Source organism: Macaca nemestrina, chromosome 9 (assembly GCF_043159975.1).
Source record: "Macaca nemestrina isolate mMacNem1 chromosome 9, mMacNem.hap1, whole genome shotgun sequence".
Classification (NCBI taxonomy): domain Eukaryota; kingdom Metazoa; phylum Chordata; class Mammalia; order Primates; family Cercopithecidae; genus Macaca; species Macaca nemestrina.
In genome coordinates, this window is record NC_092133.1 from 49,072,655 (window position 1) to 49,089,509 (window position 16,855).

The 16,855-nt window shown below is 37.0% G+C and overlaps 1 long non-coding RNA gene across 2 annotated transcripts in view; it reads left to right on the forward strand.

The window, feature by feature from the left end:
• LOC105481147 (uncharacterized) overlaps positions 1 to 16,855 on the forward strand; it is a 293,709-nt gene that overhangs the window by 185,654 nt on the left and 91,200 nt on the right. The window contains exon 1 of one of the 2 annotated variants that reach the window (XR_011607765.1): positions 8,308 to 8,418. The exons of the other annotated variant lie outside the window; for it this stretch is intronic. This is a non-coding gene — a long non-coding RNA (uncharacterized lncRNA). Of the gene's footprint in view, positions 1 to 8,307; positions 8,419 to 16,855 lie in introns of those variants that run through there. 2 annotated transcript variants of the gene reach the window in all.

Sequence of the window (16,855 nt, forward strand, 5' to 3'; positions counted from 1 at the left end):
AGTTGGAGAAAAATATGGATGGCTGTGAGTTGTGTGTGTATCTGGAGTTTTCCAGGGCAGGAGTTTATTTCTCAATGAACATATATACAGGGGTTCAACGGTTCTGGTCTATCTTTTAGAATATAACTGATTAGTTATTTATTTTGTCCTAGAAATATCTACATATGTTTTAATCTTGGAAGAGACCTAAAATATTTTTAGTGATATACAAATATTTTTACTGCTAAAAGTACAAAAATCACACACTCTGACTTTCCTAAGGTGGCAAAATCTTTGGCATAGAACTAGGAATGCCCGCCAGGTCTCCTAACACACATCCAGAACACTCCTTTCATTCTGCTTTGCATCATATTGCTAGTCTTTAAAACATTTTTTTAGAAGTAGAAAAAAGCATGGAATATTGAAACGAATACGAATGTGTAGGTGCTATGAAATATGAGCAATGCATTATGAAAATAACTATTTTATTCATTTATTTACTTTTTGTTCATGTTTTTTCACTTTTTCATCTTTTGTTTTAGAATCGGGAGTTAGATGTGCAGGTTTGTTACAAAGATATATTGCGTGACTCTGAGATTTGAAGTGTGACTGAATCTGTCCCCCAGATAGTGAACATAGTAACCGAAAGTTAGTTTTTCAACCTTTGCTTCCCTACCTTCCTCCTCATCTTGTATTCCCCAGTGTCTATTATTCCATTCTTTATGTCTACGTGTATCCAGTGTTTAACTCCCACTTGTAAGTGAGAATATGTGGTATTTTGGTTTTCTGTTCCTGAATTAATTCACTTAGTATTATGGCTTCCAGCTGCATCCATGTTGCTGCAAAGGACATGATTTTGTTCTTTATTTACAGCTGCAAACTTATTTCAATTATAATTTTATTATCTATGGAATTAGGTACCCTAATACTCATATATGAGTATGAGTATTTGGAGGAATTAAGGAGGTAAGGGATTTATATCAGATGCTAGAAAAGAAAAATAGCTCAGACCCGTTCTGAGTTATGTCAGGCATGAAAAAATTGTCAGGTCCAGAAATACATGACAGTGGGACTTTACTTACAGCCCTTCGCCCCCATATCCTCACGCATGCATGGATAATGAGCTGCCTCACTCATTATCTTTATGTTCCTGGAATTTGTAAATTCTTGGTAAACAATTTAGGAACTGCATCTTCTTTTCCTTTAAAAATCTACTTTAGTTGGCCGGGCGCGGTGGCTCAAGCCTGTAATCCCAGCACTTTGGGAGGCCGAGGCGGGCGGATCACGAGGTCAGGAGATCGAGACCATCCTGGCTAACACGGTGAAACCCTGTCTCTACTAAACCCGGGAGGCGGAGCTTGCAGTGAGCTGAGATCTGGCCACTGCGCTCCAGCCTGGGCCATAGAGTGAGACTCCGTCTCAAAAAAAAAAAAAAAAAAAAAAAAAAAAAAAAAAAAAAAAACTACTTTATTTATTTATTTATTCATTTGAGACGGGGACTTGCCCTGTAATCCAGGCTGGAGTGCAGCAGCACAATCACAGCTCACTGCAGCTTCAACATCTTGGGCTCAAGCCATTCTCCAACCTTATCCTCCTGAGTAGCTGAGACGACAGATGCACAACCACACATGGGTAATTTTTTTTTTTTTTTTTTTTTTTTAAGTAGAGATGGGGTCTCCCTGTGTTGCCTGGGCTGGTCTTAAACTCCTGGGCTCAAGAAATCCTCCTGGGCCTTTGAAAGTGCTGAGATTGCAGGTGTGAGCCACTACGCGCAGCTTTAAAACCTGCTTGTCACTGTTGTTAATCAGAGTGTGTATTCAAGGCTACGTAAATTTATGCTCCCAGGTTGCAATTCTCAGGTTTGACCCTTATAAACTCTCTGCTTATATTGATCTTGCCTCAGCTTCTTCCTTTTAGTTGGTACGATATTTAACATTGTGTCTGGCATATTGTAAATACTTAATAAATGGTAGCTGTTGTTACATTTTTGTATTTCCTCTGTGTCTGAATTGCTGTTTGATTGCTTATTGTAGCAGCTCAAAGAACAAAAGCATTCACCCTTCTTGGATTTGCATTCTGCAGTGTAAGCAGGTGGTAAATACGTGCCTTCAGGCATCCCCCTTGGGTACATAATCCTTTATTCCTGGCCTGAGTTCAGTTCCATAGATTTTATCTCCCAGAGATATTTGAAGAGATAAATGTATAACAACAAAGAAATAAAGAAGAGCTTCTTCCATAGACGAGTTTAGAACTGCATTTGGAGAACAGTGACAACTATCCAGCGTTCCCTTGAGCTAACTGACTTAGAAAAGACATTAAAAGGAAAATAAATGAAATTGATAAATTTCAGTAATGATTTCTAGAAATTCCTCTATATCATAGACCACTAGTTGGCAAATGCTTCTGTTAGAGAGAATGGAGGAAGACATTGTGATACAGAAACTTGTAGCTGTCCCCTCGAAATTCACTCTTTCCTTAATAATAGAAATAGGAGTATATTGTCTGACTTTCCTTATAGTTGATGATGGCCATTTGACACCATTCTTTCCAGTAAGATAAATGTGAAAATTATGCTGCTGTAGGGGCAGGAAAATAATAATTTTGTACAGGAGCTGTGGCTCACGCCTGTATTCCCAACACTTTGAGAGGTCAAGGTGGGAGGATCATTTGAGCAAGGAGTTTGAAATAAGCCTGGGCAACGTGGTGAGACACCGTTTATATCAAAATTTTAAAAAAGTAGCCAGATGTGGTGGGACATTCCTGTACTCCCAGCTAGTGGGAAGGCTCAGGAGGGAGGATCATTTGAGCCCAGGAGATTGAGGCTGCAGTGAGCCATAATTATGCCACTGCACGATAGCCCAGGTAACAGTGAGACCCCATCTCAAAACATAATAATAATTTTCTCTCTACTAAGTTCTCAACTGAGAACACTGTGACAAAAGGAAGTTTAATAAGAGAAAAACACAATTTTATTTACATGTATACCTCACATATGCATGTATAAACTAAAAATAAAATACTAAGCCCCTTAGCTGACTGAAGGGACCATCTCTTGGCCAAGGGAACCTCAAAGTAGCTTTGAAAACTGTGTTCTAGGTCATGAGATGGGAAGGTCAGACAGGCCTCATTACACCCCACTCCTTGCTAATTGCAATTAGGCTTTCTTCACTGAGGCCTAAACAAAAAATAGCCCTTTCAAAAGATTCTACCATTAATATCCACCAACTGCCTGATGCTGCCCCTCCATTTTTTACCTGGTAAGAGACCAGTGACCATGGAGGTGTTCTAGCCAGTCTATGGAGAATGCCCAATAAGAGTTTTTGTGTCCTGTCCTTTAGTTTTTGAAATCAGAGGACTGAAAACTCCACCCTCAGATCACCGCTAGTTTTTGAACATGGAGACTCGTGAAGCTCTATTGCACATGTGTGCACACGTGCACACCCACACATTTCTCCTTTCATAAATATTTATGACTCCTCCTATTGCTTATTGAATATGTATATGTGGCCACTCTGCTCAGCATAAATCCCTGTTCCCTTTGACCCTTCCTCAAAGTATCTGTTTCTGGCTTTAGGCTGGAGGCTATCCTTCCCCGTCTGTCAGAATGGCCACCTGCGAGCTATGATCCTCTATAAGAAACAAAGTCTCCTCTTCTCCTTTTTCTACATTCTTAAGTTGTGTTTTTCTTTTAAGCGAATACATGGGAGATACCTAGGAGAAAATCAGGTGGCTTAGAATTCAGGCTTGAAGCCATTTTCAGCTAAGGACAAATGGAATTGTCACAATATGCCCCAACAGACAGACCAAATGGACTTTCTGTGGCTACAATGAGACAAAGCAAAAAAAAAAAAAAAAAAAAAAAACCCTAAAACAAACAAACAAATAAAAAACTCCAGAATTTCATGGCTAGTAGGATGAAGGATTGTTCATGTATCCTGTTGTTAATTTACATAAGATTTCTTTTCTGTAATTAAGCAGAAACCAACTCCTGTAAAACATTGCCAAAACAACTATAATTGAAAAATTTTCCAACCAATACTAATAAATCACTGGACTCCAACTGTCAATGCCCTTTCCTTGCCTTGTGGTCCTGCCCGCACACTGATTGGACAAAGACTGTTTTTATCACATTCTTTATTGATAAGTGACCATAGATCTTAACCCAGTTTCAGTCAGCTTGTAGAGACTATGCCCAAATTGTCTTTTTGCCCTAGAGTTTACTTTTTGACAAAACAGCCAAATCCCAGCTAAAACCTCACCCCCAAGTGAAATGGAATGTATGTTACATACAAGTTTATCCAATTTGCAAGCACATGACTTCCCCTATAAATATTCATAGAATTTTCCCAACAGTACTCAGTATGTATGTAAGACTGACTCTGTGACAGTTTTTTGGTGGGCAGGTCTATGCAAACCTACCCCAAAGTCCCAGGAAGCTGAGAGGCTGAAGAAAGAGGATGATAAATCTGGTATCTAGAAATACTTAATAGGGACTTAGAAACAGAAGCCACATGTATGGCTTGTGCAACAGTGAGACAAGATGATGGGTTCCCACACCATTAGCCCCCAGACCCAGAGGGGTTTATCTATTGTAGGAGAGATTATATGTAGAGGAGAGGCACACATGCTTCAGAAGGAATGGGTAGAAATTTGCCCTAAGAGCAGGATTTATGGTAAATACTTGCTCTTACACAAGGGACAACAGATAAATTGGAAACCAGAGGCCTTCCAGAACTGGCGTTAATCAGAAGCCAACATGGCAGATGAGCATCCAAGATGGAGTTGCTTTGGCCTCCAGATTCCACTCCCGTAATTTGGCTTTTATAATCTCACATACCCTCATCTTCTGTTATGGTCTCTGAGCCTTTAGGGAGAGTACTAGATAGGATATAGGTTTAGCAGAAGTGCATTGGCGATGGGAAACAGATTAGGCCCAGTGAGGTTCCAAATGAAGAAGATTCACAGGCTATTGAATCACCTCTTGTCTTCAGAATATCATGACTTCAGTTTTCTTAGAAGAAGTAAAACAATGAGAGATACATACTATTAATAATTTGAATGGTAGAAATATAATGTACACAAGGATTACAATCAAAAGAGGATTTGTATGCCAGTTATTAAAGAGCATGAAGAAAATTAAAACCCAGCTCTTTTTTAGAGATATCTTTTAGACAGCAAATAGTTCAGGATTTAGCCTAAATTGTAGGCAAATAATAAAAATTCAAAAACAATGGTCAAAACCTAGAATCAATTTTTTTTCTCTCTCCAATTTCTTCATTTCTACCAAGGTTAAATTATGGCAGGAACAATTTATTTGCAAAATTTTAGTCTTGTTATAGTGAGACATATAGACCAGCTCCCCGTTCCTTCTGTGAAGCATGCACTTTCGAATTTTCCCGAAAGTCACATTTACCCAATCTTGGTGTTACAACTTTTTCTCTTCTATAGTTCAGAGGGTGGGAGGGAGTGGTGCCAGTGGCTTCTCTCCTATTGTTTAGCAAGCAGGAGAGAATGTTACAGCTCTTTTATTCCCACTGCTTGCAGCTCAGCAAGCAGGAGCATTACAGGTCTTTTGTTTCCACAGTTCAATGAGTTCCAGGTTCTTGTCCTGTAACCAAGAAGAATAAGACATGCAGACACCTGAGAGTGAGTATGGCCGAGTAGAATTTTATTGAGCTACAGAAAGAAAGCTGTCAGCCACACAAGGGGAACAGAAAGTGGGTAGCTGCCTGTGAGACTGAGTCCAGGGTTTTTATGGGCTTAGAAGAGTTGAATGTGAACTGATTCATCCATGTATGGTCTTGGAAAAAATCACTTTTCGATTGGTTAAAAGGCATCATTCAGAAGGAATCAATTGAAAGTGGCTAAGATGGGAATAGAAGTTCTCATTCTGGTCATGGACTCTATCTGGAACTGGCAGCTCAGTTTTCAGGATTTAAACTGTCTTTGGCTTGAAGGTCAGGTTTCACTGGGAATCCATCTCTGTCTGCCTATGAATTTGTCCGTCTTCTGCCACTATCAATCTCCCATCTGAAGAGGTACATCTAGCTCTTAGGATAGGGACAATGACCGTTCTAATTGCATCATACTGACAGGGAGCATTGCTTTGGGAAAACGGCAGTCAGATATCATTCAGAGACCTGTAAGTGTCCCTGATAATAAGGGAGTCATCATCTAAGGCTCCATTTGCATGACCATTTGGAGTTTGATGGCCTTTAGGCAAGAAGAAACAAATTTTATAAGGAGGTTAAGTATGCATGGACCAAATATAAGTACTATACAAAGAGGAGCTAAAAGGGAACATTTAGTGCCAGAGACAAAAGAAAAAAGTAGACTAATTATTCTGAAAACAATGTTGTGGCCAGAACTCTTTCACCCTTGTGAGGGAAACTAAATCTTGTATAGAGGAGGACAGCTAAATTTTAGAAGTCATTTAAGGGAGTAGATAATCCCATGGGTGTTCAGGATTAAGGAATCTTTGGCAAAGATATCTTATAGTGAGGAACAGAATGAAGATAAGAACAGCAGTCATAGGCAGGACTATAAAGAGGATATTCATGGAAGGTTAATTATAAACACTTACCTTTTATGATTTTTAGCTTGAGGTCTCTGATTTCTGCACACTGGTGCTTTGGGTGCTCTTCTGGGTCAACAGAGGTAATTCCGTCAGTTCCCCAGGTCTTTGCTTGAGTGTAATGAACGTATTCCAGTGGCCTTCACTGCTGAAGGAACAGAAATAAGTACAGTATAATATTCCTCCCACTCCAGGCATGCTGGAATATTAATGTTTCAAGAGGAAACAGAAGTTATTCATCTAAGCATTGCCATTTCTAGCCAGAATTTTGAGGGAGGGCCCTGGGTTTGGAGTTAATAATTTAGTTTTACATTTCATATTTGCTATTTTGTAGTTTTATGATTTGGGGTAGATTATTTAACTTCCCCACATAAAATATATTTTACCTAAACTGCTAAACCTTACCTTATTTTATTTTATTCTTTTTTATTTTATTTATTTATTTATTTTGAGACATGGTCTCATTCTGTAATCGATCCCAGAGTGCAGTGGTATGATCATAGCTCACTGCAGGCTCCACTTTCCAGGCTCAAGTGATCCTTCCACCTCAGGCTCCTGAGCAGCTGGGACTACAGGTGCATACCACCACACCCAGTTAATTTGTGTATTCTTTGTAGAGATGAGTTTTCTCCATGTTGCCCAGACTGGTATCAAACTCTTGGGCTCAAGTTATCTCCTTATCTCAGCCTTCCAAAGTGCTGGGATTATAGGTATGAGGCACCACACTCAGCCTAGTCTGAAGTTTCTTATATATAGAATGCTAAGGAGAGCTGGTGTACTGTTTATCTTTCAGAATGGAATTAATAGATGAGAACCCTTTATATGCAAATACGCAAGCAAAAGGACAAAAAGTTACTTCTGTACCCTCTCTAGTCCCTTAAGGCAATAACTTATTTTTGTTTGCTTTACCAGGAATTTATATTCTAACAGTTCCTCCTTATTGGCCATTAATAAAATTCCCAGGAGTCTATTTCAGGACTTCAGTCAATCAAGTACTTATTAAGAACTTACATATTCTTAGTATTTTTGTATTAGACATTAAGATTTTATGTTCCACTTAGAAGATTAAGCATAATAGGTCTAAATATACTGTAGCACATATACTTCTTTGTTTTGAAAGGCCTAACCAATCATTTGTTACTGTTTTTCTGTTTTTGTTTTGTGTAATAAAAACACCTAAAAATAAACACATAAACAAACAGAGACCAGTATTAGATCCTTCCATTACAAGGAAGTGAATACTTAAGATAGTAACTGCTTCTTGAAATGGTAGGTATCTGTCATGTGCTCACACTCCCACCTTGCCTTAAGTTGTTCATTCTCAGAAGTAAATGAAAAACCAGCCAAGGTCTCAGATTTAATATCAATATTCTATTTAGACTCAAATATGTGTACCTTGGGTCCAAGTAGGCACATCTAAGTCCATGTATTTTCTTTTATAAAATGATCATATTGCAACTCTTTGCTTTTATATTATGTATTTCAGAAATAACAGAAACATCAGATAATGACTCTCCAATGTTTTTTCACGATGAAAAATGTCTGGATATATGGAACTCACCTTAGTTTCCATATCTACATATCTAGCTATGTAACAAAAATGTGTTACACACACATGACATAGAAATCAGATGTGTTAAGTATGAGACTGCTTTCTGGTTTGCTATTATATCTTAATAGTATATAGACATACTCTCATAAATCTTTAAATTTTATTTTTGTTTGTTTATTTATTTATTTTGAAACAGGGTCCAGCTCTGTTACCCATACTAGAGTGCATTGCACAATCATGGCTCACTGTGGCCTCAAACTCCTGGGTTCAAATGATCCTCCCACCTCAGCCTCTGGATCAGCTAGGACTACAGGTATGTGTCACCATGCCCAGCTAAATTTTGTATTAGTTTTGTAGAGACAGGGTCTTGCTCTGTTGCCCAGGCCAGTTTCTAACTCCTGGCCACAAGTTTTCCTCCTACTTTGACCTCCCAAAGTGCTAGGATTACAGGCAGAAGTCACTGTGTCTGGCCCACTTATAAATTCTTTAGGTGAGTTATGGGGGACACTGTTATTGTCTCAGTTGATGTAGGGAAATCCACATGCAATGTGAGACCTCAATGGGATATTAAACTTAACCTTATTCTCAATATGAAACCAACCCAATTGTCACATATAAATATTTATGGATTTTTGAAAAAATAGAAATTGATCCTCCTAGTCTTAAGACTTGAAATTTACATTTGTATCATCTGAGTTCCTTCCTCAGGAAACTGACCAGATCACAATATCCAGACAATGAGACGCCAGCTCACTCATTTGCTTCCTTATCACTTCCTAATTCCTTTCCATAGGTAGCTATCCCTTCCCCCACATAGCTCTTCTTTTCCCCACTATATAAACCTCTCAATTTTAGCTAGTCTGGGAGATGAATTTGAGACTTATTTTCCTTTCTGCTGGTTGGTGTCACCCAAATAAAAAGACTTCTTCCCTGGCAATACTTGTTGTCTTGGTAATTGGCTTTCTGTGCAGTAAGCAACAGGACCTAGACCAAACCCCTGGAGTTTCAGTAACAAATACTTGCGTCACTCCCAGAAACTTCCTTAGGTTTTCTTGAGGAAAAGTGAAGAGAACACATAAATGAATCTGTCTTACATAACTCCCCCCAAAAATGGCATTTATCTTCTTTGTCTACAATGTCTGAAACTGAGGTCAAAGAATTGAACTTTTATGAAAGTAACGAGATTTTCCTCTCCACTTTTGTAGCCCTCTTCATTTCTTTTCAATTAGGTACCCTCTCCCATTCTATTACTTTAATATTCTGCCCTTAACATAATTGATGGGTTGAGAAGTTGAGGTAGAGTAGGGATGGGACTCAGCACTTGCCAAACCTGGCCCTTTCACCCTCACATATGCATTTTTTCCATACCCACCAATTATCACAGCTTACACTACCACCTCTACGGGAGCCATTCCTGATGATCACAAGACATTGAAGAAACTAAGATAAGCAGCACCCTACCATAAATATTAAGGGAGTTAAAAAGCAGCATCCCACCACAACCATTGCTCAAAGGAGTTGACCCTATTGCCCACATGCACACAAGAGCAGAAGAATGACCTATCTTTGCACTTTGCCTCATTATAATACTAAAATCCACACCCAGGGAGAGGCTTATCTGCCATTTTGTGATCATGTAGTGTATGTACTAACATGATTTCTCACTGTGCTTGTGTGCCCTGAGCTCCACCCTGCACATGTAAAGATTGTCACATACCTCATGCATATTCATGTCACCTTTCCTAAAAACATAGCAAAGGCCTGCCCTTAGTGAACTGGCTGAAGAACTCATGCGCCTAGCTTGGCTCCCTGGTATTGGAGCATAAACCACAAATAAGGGCTTTGTCTGGGAAACTTGCTTGGCTTTGTGTCAATTTCTATTGCACAGGAGCCTAAGAACCTGTGGTCAGTAACTGAGGCACCTGTAAACATACTCTATTGTTCTTCCAGTTTTTCCTTTCTTCCCAGCTATGAATTCAGACAGGGTATGTTGGTGGCTCTGTGTAACCAAAAAGTACTCAGTTTTTCTCTATACCCTTATGAGTATTAAATGAAAGGAAATAAATAATGTCTACAGTAGAACCAAAAGTTTTCAAACTTGCCTGTTCAGGATAACTCTTTCTTATAGAAGTCATTTTTTTTTCATATTATTATTACTTTTTTATTTCTGCCTCCCCTCTTCCCACAACTTCAACATCTAATTTCTATTCACTTTATTTTTATAGAATTTTCTTTCTCCTATGTAGTTCTGTGAAGGGGGTGTGTAGTGGGGATAATCTATATGATTAATTTTGTCTTTGCTGAGTTTATTTTTATTTTTATTTTTTAACAGCAAGCTTATCCTTAATTTGCTGAGGTCTTGACTATATTTTGTTATGTCCCAAATATGTTGAAGTCTCCTATCACTCCTACAACTGCAAAAGAAACCTAATTTTATAGTTTCATCCTTGTTTTTTTCCTACACTGTAGAGATATAGAAGATGTATATACTGTATTTTTTTCCTGAAATTTCTAACCTAAGTTATTGTCTTTTTTTTCAGTTTTCACATTTTATGAAAGTCATGTATACATGTAGTTTGAAAAGTCATAGTTTACACTGAAGACTTAAACCAACAGTCTTATGTCTCACCCATCTCCAACTTTAATTCCCTCTTCCTAGAAATAACCACTCAGTTTTTTTTATCTGTTTTCTTTAACATCAACATCCATCTTTCTAAATAATTTTTTTTGTCCTTTTTGTTTTAGATATTACATATTGATATCTTTCACTGGATGAGAACTATGTAACTCAAATACGTTCCTCTTCCAATATTCTAACACTTTATGTCCTCCAATTTTCCCCCATATAACATACTATTTGCTTAGAGTAGTATGTATAGAGATTGTTATTATGATATGTAATTTGTATTCACATTTAAACCATAAAATGTACCATTAGTATATTCCCTTTTCTGTAATTTTTAGTTGTCTTGAAGTTAATAATTGCCTCATTTCCTCATTTTCCATTTTTTTATGTTCTAATTCTAAAAATAGCCTCTGGAATTGTTAATTTTCTCTAAAGTACATTCAAAAAATTATTTTGTCCTTTTTCTTCCTGCCTGCCTTTTTGTCTTCCCCATTTCTGTGTTTTCTATTCCTCCCTCCTTCCTTCTTTCTTTAATTTTTCTGGACTTACACCCCTTTGATTCCTTCATACGCCTTCTTTGGACTGCAGTATTATCTCATGGTATTATCTCTCATAAATCACACTTGGATGTCACTTCACCAGTAATCTTGGAGATTTCGTTAACCTCTCATCTGTGATGATACAATGTCCTATTCTCTGCCTTGGTCTGGAGTAGAGTTATTTCTAGAACGTTGCTGGGAAGGGTATATGAGAAATACATATTTTTTGATATTTTATTTGTAAGGTATCTTTACTTTCTCTCAAAATCTTCAAAGCAGTATCCCAGTTTCTTCTAGCTTCAGTATTGCCTTAGAGAAGTCCAATGATATGCTGATTCCTGGTTCTTTGTGTGGTATATGATCTTTTTTAGTCATCATTTCTTTGATGTTAATTTGTGTTGTAGTGTGTATTAGTAATTTGTTCCTTTTTATTGCTTAACACGATTCCATTGTATTAAGATGTTTTGTTTATCCACTCATCAGTTGATGGGAATTTAGACTGATTGTATGAATTTCGCTTCCGCAAATGTTTATATACATGACTCTGCGTGAACATACATTTTTTTTTTTTTCCTTAGGCAGATAACTAGGAGTGGAACTGCCAGGTAATATGGTAAATGTAGGTTTAAATTTTTAAGAAACTACCAAACTGCTTTTCAAAGTAACTATACCACTTTACTTTCCCACAAGCAATGCATAAGGGTCTCAATTTCTCACAGCTTTGCCAATACTTACACCGGAAGGCTTTTTCAATTTTAACTATGCTAGTGTGCATGTAGAGGTATCTTATAGTTTTAATTTGCATTTCTTGATAACTACTTCTGTTGAGCATTTTCTCCTGTGGTGCTTGTCATATCTCATAATGTATCTATTAAAATATTTTGGCCATTATTATTATCAAGTTGTAAGAGCTTTTTATAGAGTCTGGATTTAAGTCCTTATTAAGATGTATGATTGGCAAATACATTCTCTCAGCTGTAGCTTGTCTTTTCATTTTCTTAATGAAGAGCAAAAGTTGTAAATTTTGATGATGCTTAACATCAATTTTTATTTAATACATCATGCTTTGATGTTGTATTTGAGAGCTCTTTGCCTAATACAAAATTATAAAATTTGCTGGGTGTGGTGGCTCACCCCTGTAATCCCAGCACTTTGGGAGGCTGAGGTGGAAGGATTGCTTGAGGGTGGAAGTTGGGGACCAGCCTGGGCAACAAAGTGAGGGCCAGCCTGGCCCAACAAAGTTGGGGACCAGCCTGGGCAACAAAAAGTTAAAAGTTAGCTGAGCTAAAGTTGGGAGGGTCACTTGAGCCTATGAGGTTGAGGCTGCAGTGAGTTGTGATCGCACCACTGCACTACAGCCTGGCAGACAAAGTGAGACACTGCCTTGAAAGAAAAAAAAGAAAAATTATACAATGTTTTCCTGATGTTTTCTTTGATAAGTTTTTTTTTTCACATTTTGTACTTATTTTTAAGTCTATTATATATTTTGAGATTAGTTTCTTATGTGGTATGAAGTGTGGGTCTAAAATAAATTCATCGTTTTGTATGTGGATATTCAGTTGTCTCAGTAGCAATTGTTGAAAATGTTATCCTTTTCCCATTTAATTACCTTGGCACTTTTGTTGAAAACCAATTGACCTTTCATTTAAGGATTTATTTTGGTACTCTATTCCGTTCCATAGATCTATATGTTTATTTTTGTAACAATACTGCACACACTCTCAAATACTACAGCTTCATAGGATATTATAAAATTGATTATGATAAATCCTCCAGCTTTTCTCTTTTGCTTCAAAATTACTTTGTTCATTTAAGGTTTTTTCCTTTTCCATATCAAGTTTAGGATCAGCTTATGAATTTCTGCCAAAAATCTGGGATTTTCATAAGGATTGAAACTGTAGATCCATTTGGGGAGAATTAACATCTTAACAATATGGATTATTTCTCTGTCCATGAATATGAAATGTCCCCCATTTATTTTAATATTTAATTTATGTCAGCAATATTTTATAGTTTTCAGTATACAGATTTTTCACAACTTTTGTTACATGTATTACAAAGTATTCTACTCTTTTTAATGATGTTGTACATTGTATTGTTTTCTTAATTTTAATTTCTGAAATTTTGTTTCTAGTATATAGAAATACAGCTGCTTTTGTTGTATCGATGTTACATCTTGAAAATCTGTTACTTATTAATTCTAGTAGTTATTTTGTAAATTCCTGAGGATTTTCTACATGAGGAATCATGTCTTCTGCCAATATAAAAATGTTTCCTTCTTCCTTTTTAATCTGGAGGAATTTACTTTTTATTTCTTGCTTTATTGTACTGGCTAGAACTTATAGTACAGTATTAAATGGAAGTAGTGAGAATGATGTACTTGTCTGGTTCTTGATCTCAGGGCAAAAACATTGTCTTTTATTCTATGTATGATATTTTTAAGCTATAGGTTTTATGTAGGTGCATTTTAATAGGTTGAAGATGTTTCTTTTTATTCCTATTTTACCAAAAGCGTTTATCATGATTAGATGTTGGAATCTGTTGAATGTTTTCTCTGTATTTATAGAGATGACCTTGTGGATCTTGTGCTTTTTGTTCTTTATTCTAATATAATGCTTTAACTAATGAATTTTTGTGGGTTTTTTTTTGAGTAATACATGAGAAGTAAAATGATGTTATATTAATCTTAAATTTCTGGTATAAATGACACTTGGTCATGGTGTGTAATTTTTTTTTTTAGTATATTGATGGATCTAAAAGCTATTTTGTGGCTGGGTGCAGTTGCTCATGCCTGTAATTCCAGCACTTTGGGAGGCCGAGGTGGGTAGATCATCTGAGGTCAGGAGTTGGAGAGCAGCCTGACCAATATGGTGAAACATTGTCTCTATTAAAAATAAAAAATTTAGCTGGGTGTGGTGGTGGGAAATCCCAGCTACTTGGGAGGCTGAGCCAGGAGAATTGCTTGAACCTGGGAGGCAGAGGTTGCGGTGAGCTGAGATCACACCACCGTACTCCAGCCTGGGCAATTGAGCAAGACTCCATCTCAAAAAAACAGACAAACAAAAAACCTATTTTGCTCAAGATATTCATAAGTATGCTCATGAAAAATATTTTTCTCTAGTTTTTATTTTGCATGATTTTACCCCTCAGCTTTAGAATAAAGGTAATATTGACCTTACAGAATGAGTTGGCAAATATTTCCTCTTCCTCAATTTTTTTTTCTTCTCAAACTTTTATTTATTGGAGATTAGACCTCCTGAAATAATATTCTAAATTTATTATCTCATTTCTCTTATGCTTATCTTATTTTTGTTATTGTCATAAAATATATAAATGTAACATTTTCCCTTTTAACTATTTTATATGTATGATTCAGTGTAAATACATTCACGCTGTAGTGCATCCATCACCATCATGCATTTCCAGAACATTATTTTCCCAAACTGAAATGCCCTATGCATTAAACAATAACTTCCCATTCCCCTCACCCCAACCATAGCAACCACTATTCTACTTTCTGTCTCCATGAATTTGTACCTATGTACTCTAGGTACCTCATGTAAGTGGGATCACATAATATTTGTCCTGTTGTGACTGACTTATTACACTCAGCATAACGTTTTCAAGGTTCATCCATATTGTAGCATGCATCAGCATTCCCTTCCTTTTTAAGACTCAATAATATTCTATTTTATGTTTATCCCACATTTTGTTTATTCATCCATGGACATGTGGGTTGCTATTACCTTTTGTCTATTGTGAATTATGCTATAATGACCATGAGTATACAAAAATCCATTCAAGTTCTAGCTTTCAATTTTTTAGGGTGTATGCCCAGAAGTGGAATTGCTGAATCATATGGTAAACTTTTGAGTTTTTGAGGAATTACAACATCATTTGTTGCATTTATTACAAGGTGACTGTACTATTTTACATTCTCAGCAGCAATGCACAAGGATTTCAATTCCTCGGCATCCATGTCAATCTTTTGTTGTTGTTGTTGTTCTTTGAGAGATGGTATCCTTCTATCACCCAGGCTGGGGTGCAGTGGTGTGATCTCAGCTCACTGCAACCTCTGTAGCCAGGGCTCATGTGATCCTCCCACCTCAACCTCTTGAGTAGCTAGGACTATAGGCATGTGCCACAACGCCTGGCTAATTTTTCCTTTCTTTTTTTTTTTTCTTTTTTGTAGAGAGCGGGTTTCACTATGTTGCCCAGGCTGGTCACAAACTCCTAGATTCAAGTGATCTGCCAGCCTTGGCCTCCCAAAGTGCTAGGATTATAGGCATGCGCCACTGTGCTCAGCCTCCAATCATTTTTTTTTTTTTTAGATTAATGATTGACATTTGAATGGGTGTGAAATGGTCTCGGTATGGTTTTGATTTGTATTTTGCTATTGATTAGTGATGTTGAGTGTCTTTTAATGTGCTTTCTGCCACTTGTATATAGTTTTTGGAAAAATATTTCTTTATTTGCCCATTTATTAGTTAGGTTTTTTGTTGTTAATTTTTTGAGATCTATCTATCTTTCTTTCTTTCTTTCTTTCTTTCTTTCTTTCTTTCTTTCTTTCTTTCTTTCTTTTTTTTTTTTTTTTGATGGAGTCTTGCTCTGTTGCCCAGGCTGGAGTGCAGTGGTACAATCTCTGCTCACTGCAAGCTCTGCCTCCTGGGTTCACGCCATTCTCCTGCCTCAGCCTCCCGAGTAGCTGGGACTACAGGCGCCCCCCACCACGCCCGGTTAATTTTTTTTGTATTTTTAGTAGAGACGGGGTTTCACTGTGTTAGCCAGGATAGTCTCGATCTCCAGACTTCGTGATCTGCCCTCCTCGGCCTCCCAAAGTGCTGGGATTACAGGCCTGAGCCACCGCGCCCGGCCCAATTTTTTTGAGATTTTTTGAGATTTTTCAAAGTTATATATTTAGATCTGTTATTGCAACTTTTATTTCAGTTAAAAGTTAAACATATAAATATATATAATTTCGCTATTTTCTATTCTCTCCACTTCCTATGGTGCAATATTTTCTATCTCAACAGCACAATGAGTTATAGGTTAATAATATTGTACTTACTCTTTGTATTGCCTGTATTAACTAGGCTATGATTCCCTTTAAAGATTTTTATTTTGGACTCTATTTTTTATGTTATCACTACCAATGATTTTAAGATCTATAATTTTCTGTTTCTATTTAATAGCGAGTCTCGCAATACATTAATTTAAATTGGCATACATATTTGGCCAACTGGTAGGCTTTGTTTGGGGTGATCTTACTAGTCTATATCATTGGAGGTTGCCTCCCTCCCTATACCAGACTTTATCTGATTTTTATATCTTTTTTTAGAACCATTTTCCTACAAGGGAATCTTATCTTCTGCTTCTGAGGAAGGAGCTGTGAGTCTGGAGCAGAGTTATAAACCTAGCTACATGTGTTCTTGGAGATGAGTCATCTCACTATTTAGAATTCAGATTTTCACTCAGTCTCCATATTTTGATTACATGTCTTGCCTTTAGCTGTGTCTGATTTTCCTGAGTCTAAGGCTTTTTGTTTTGTTGTTTTAAATAGAACTTTCTTCTTCTGCCAGGTGTGT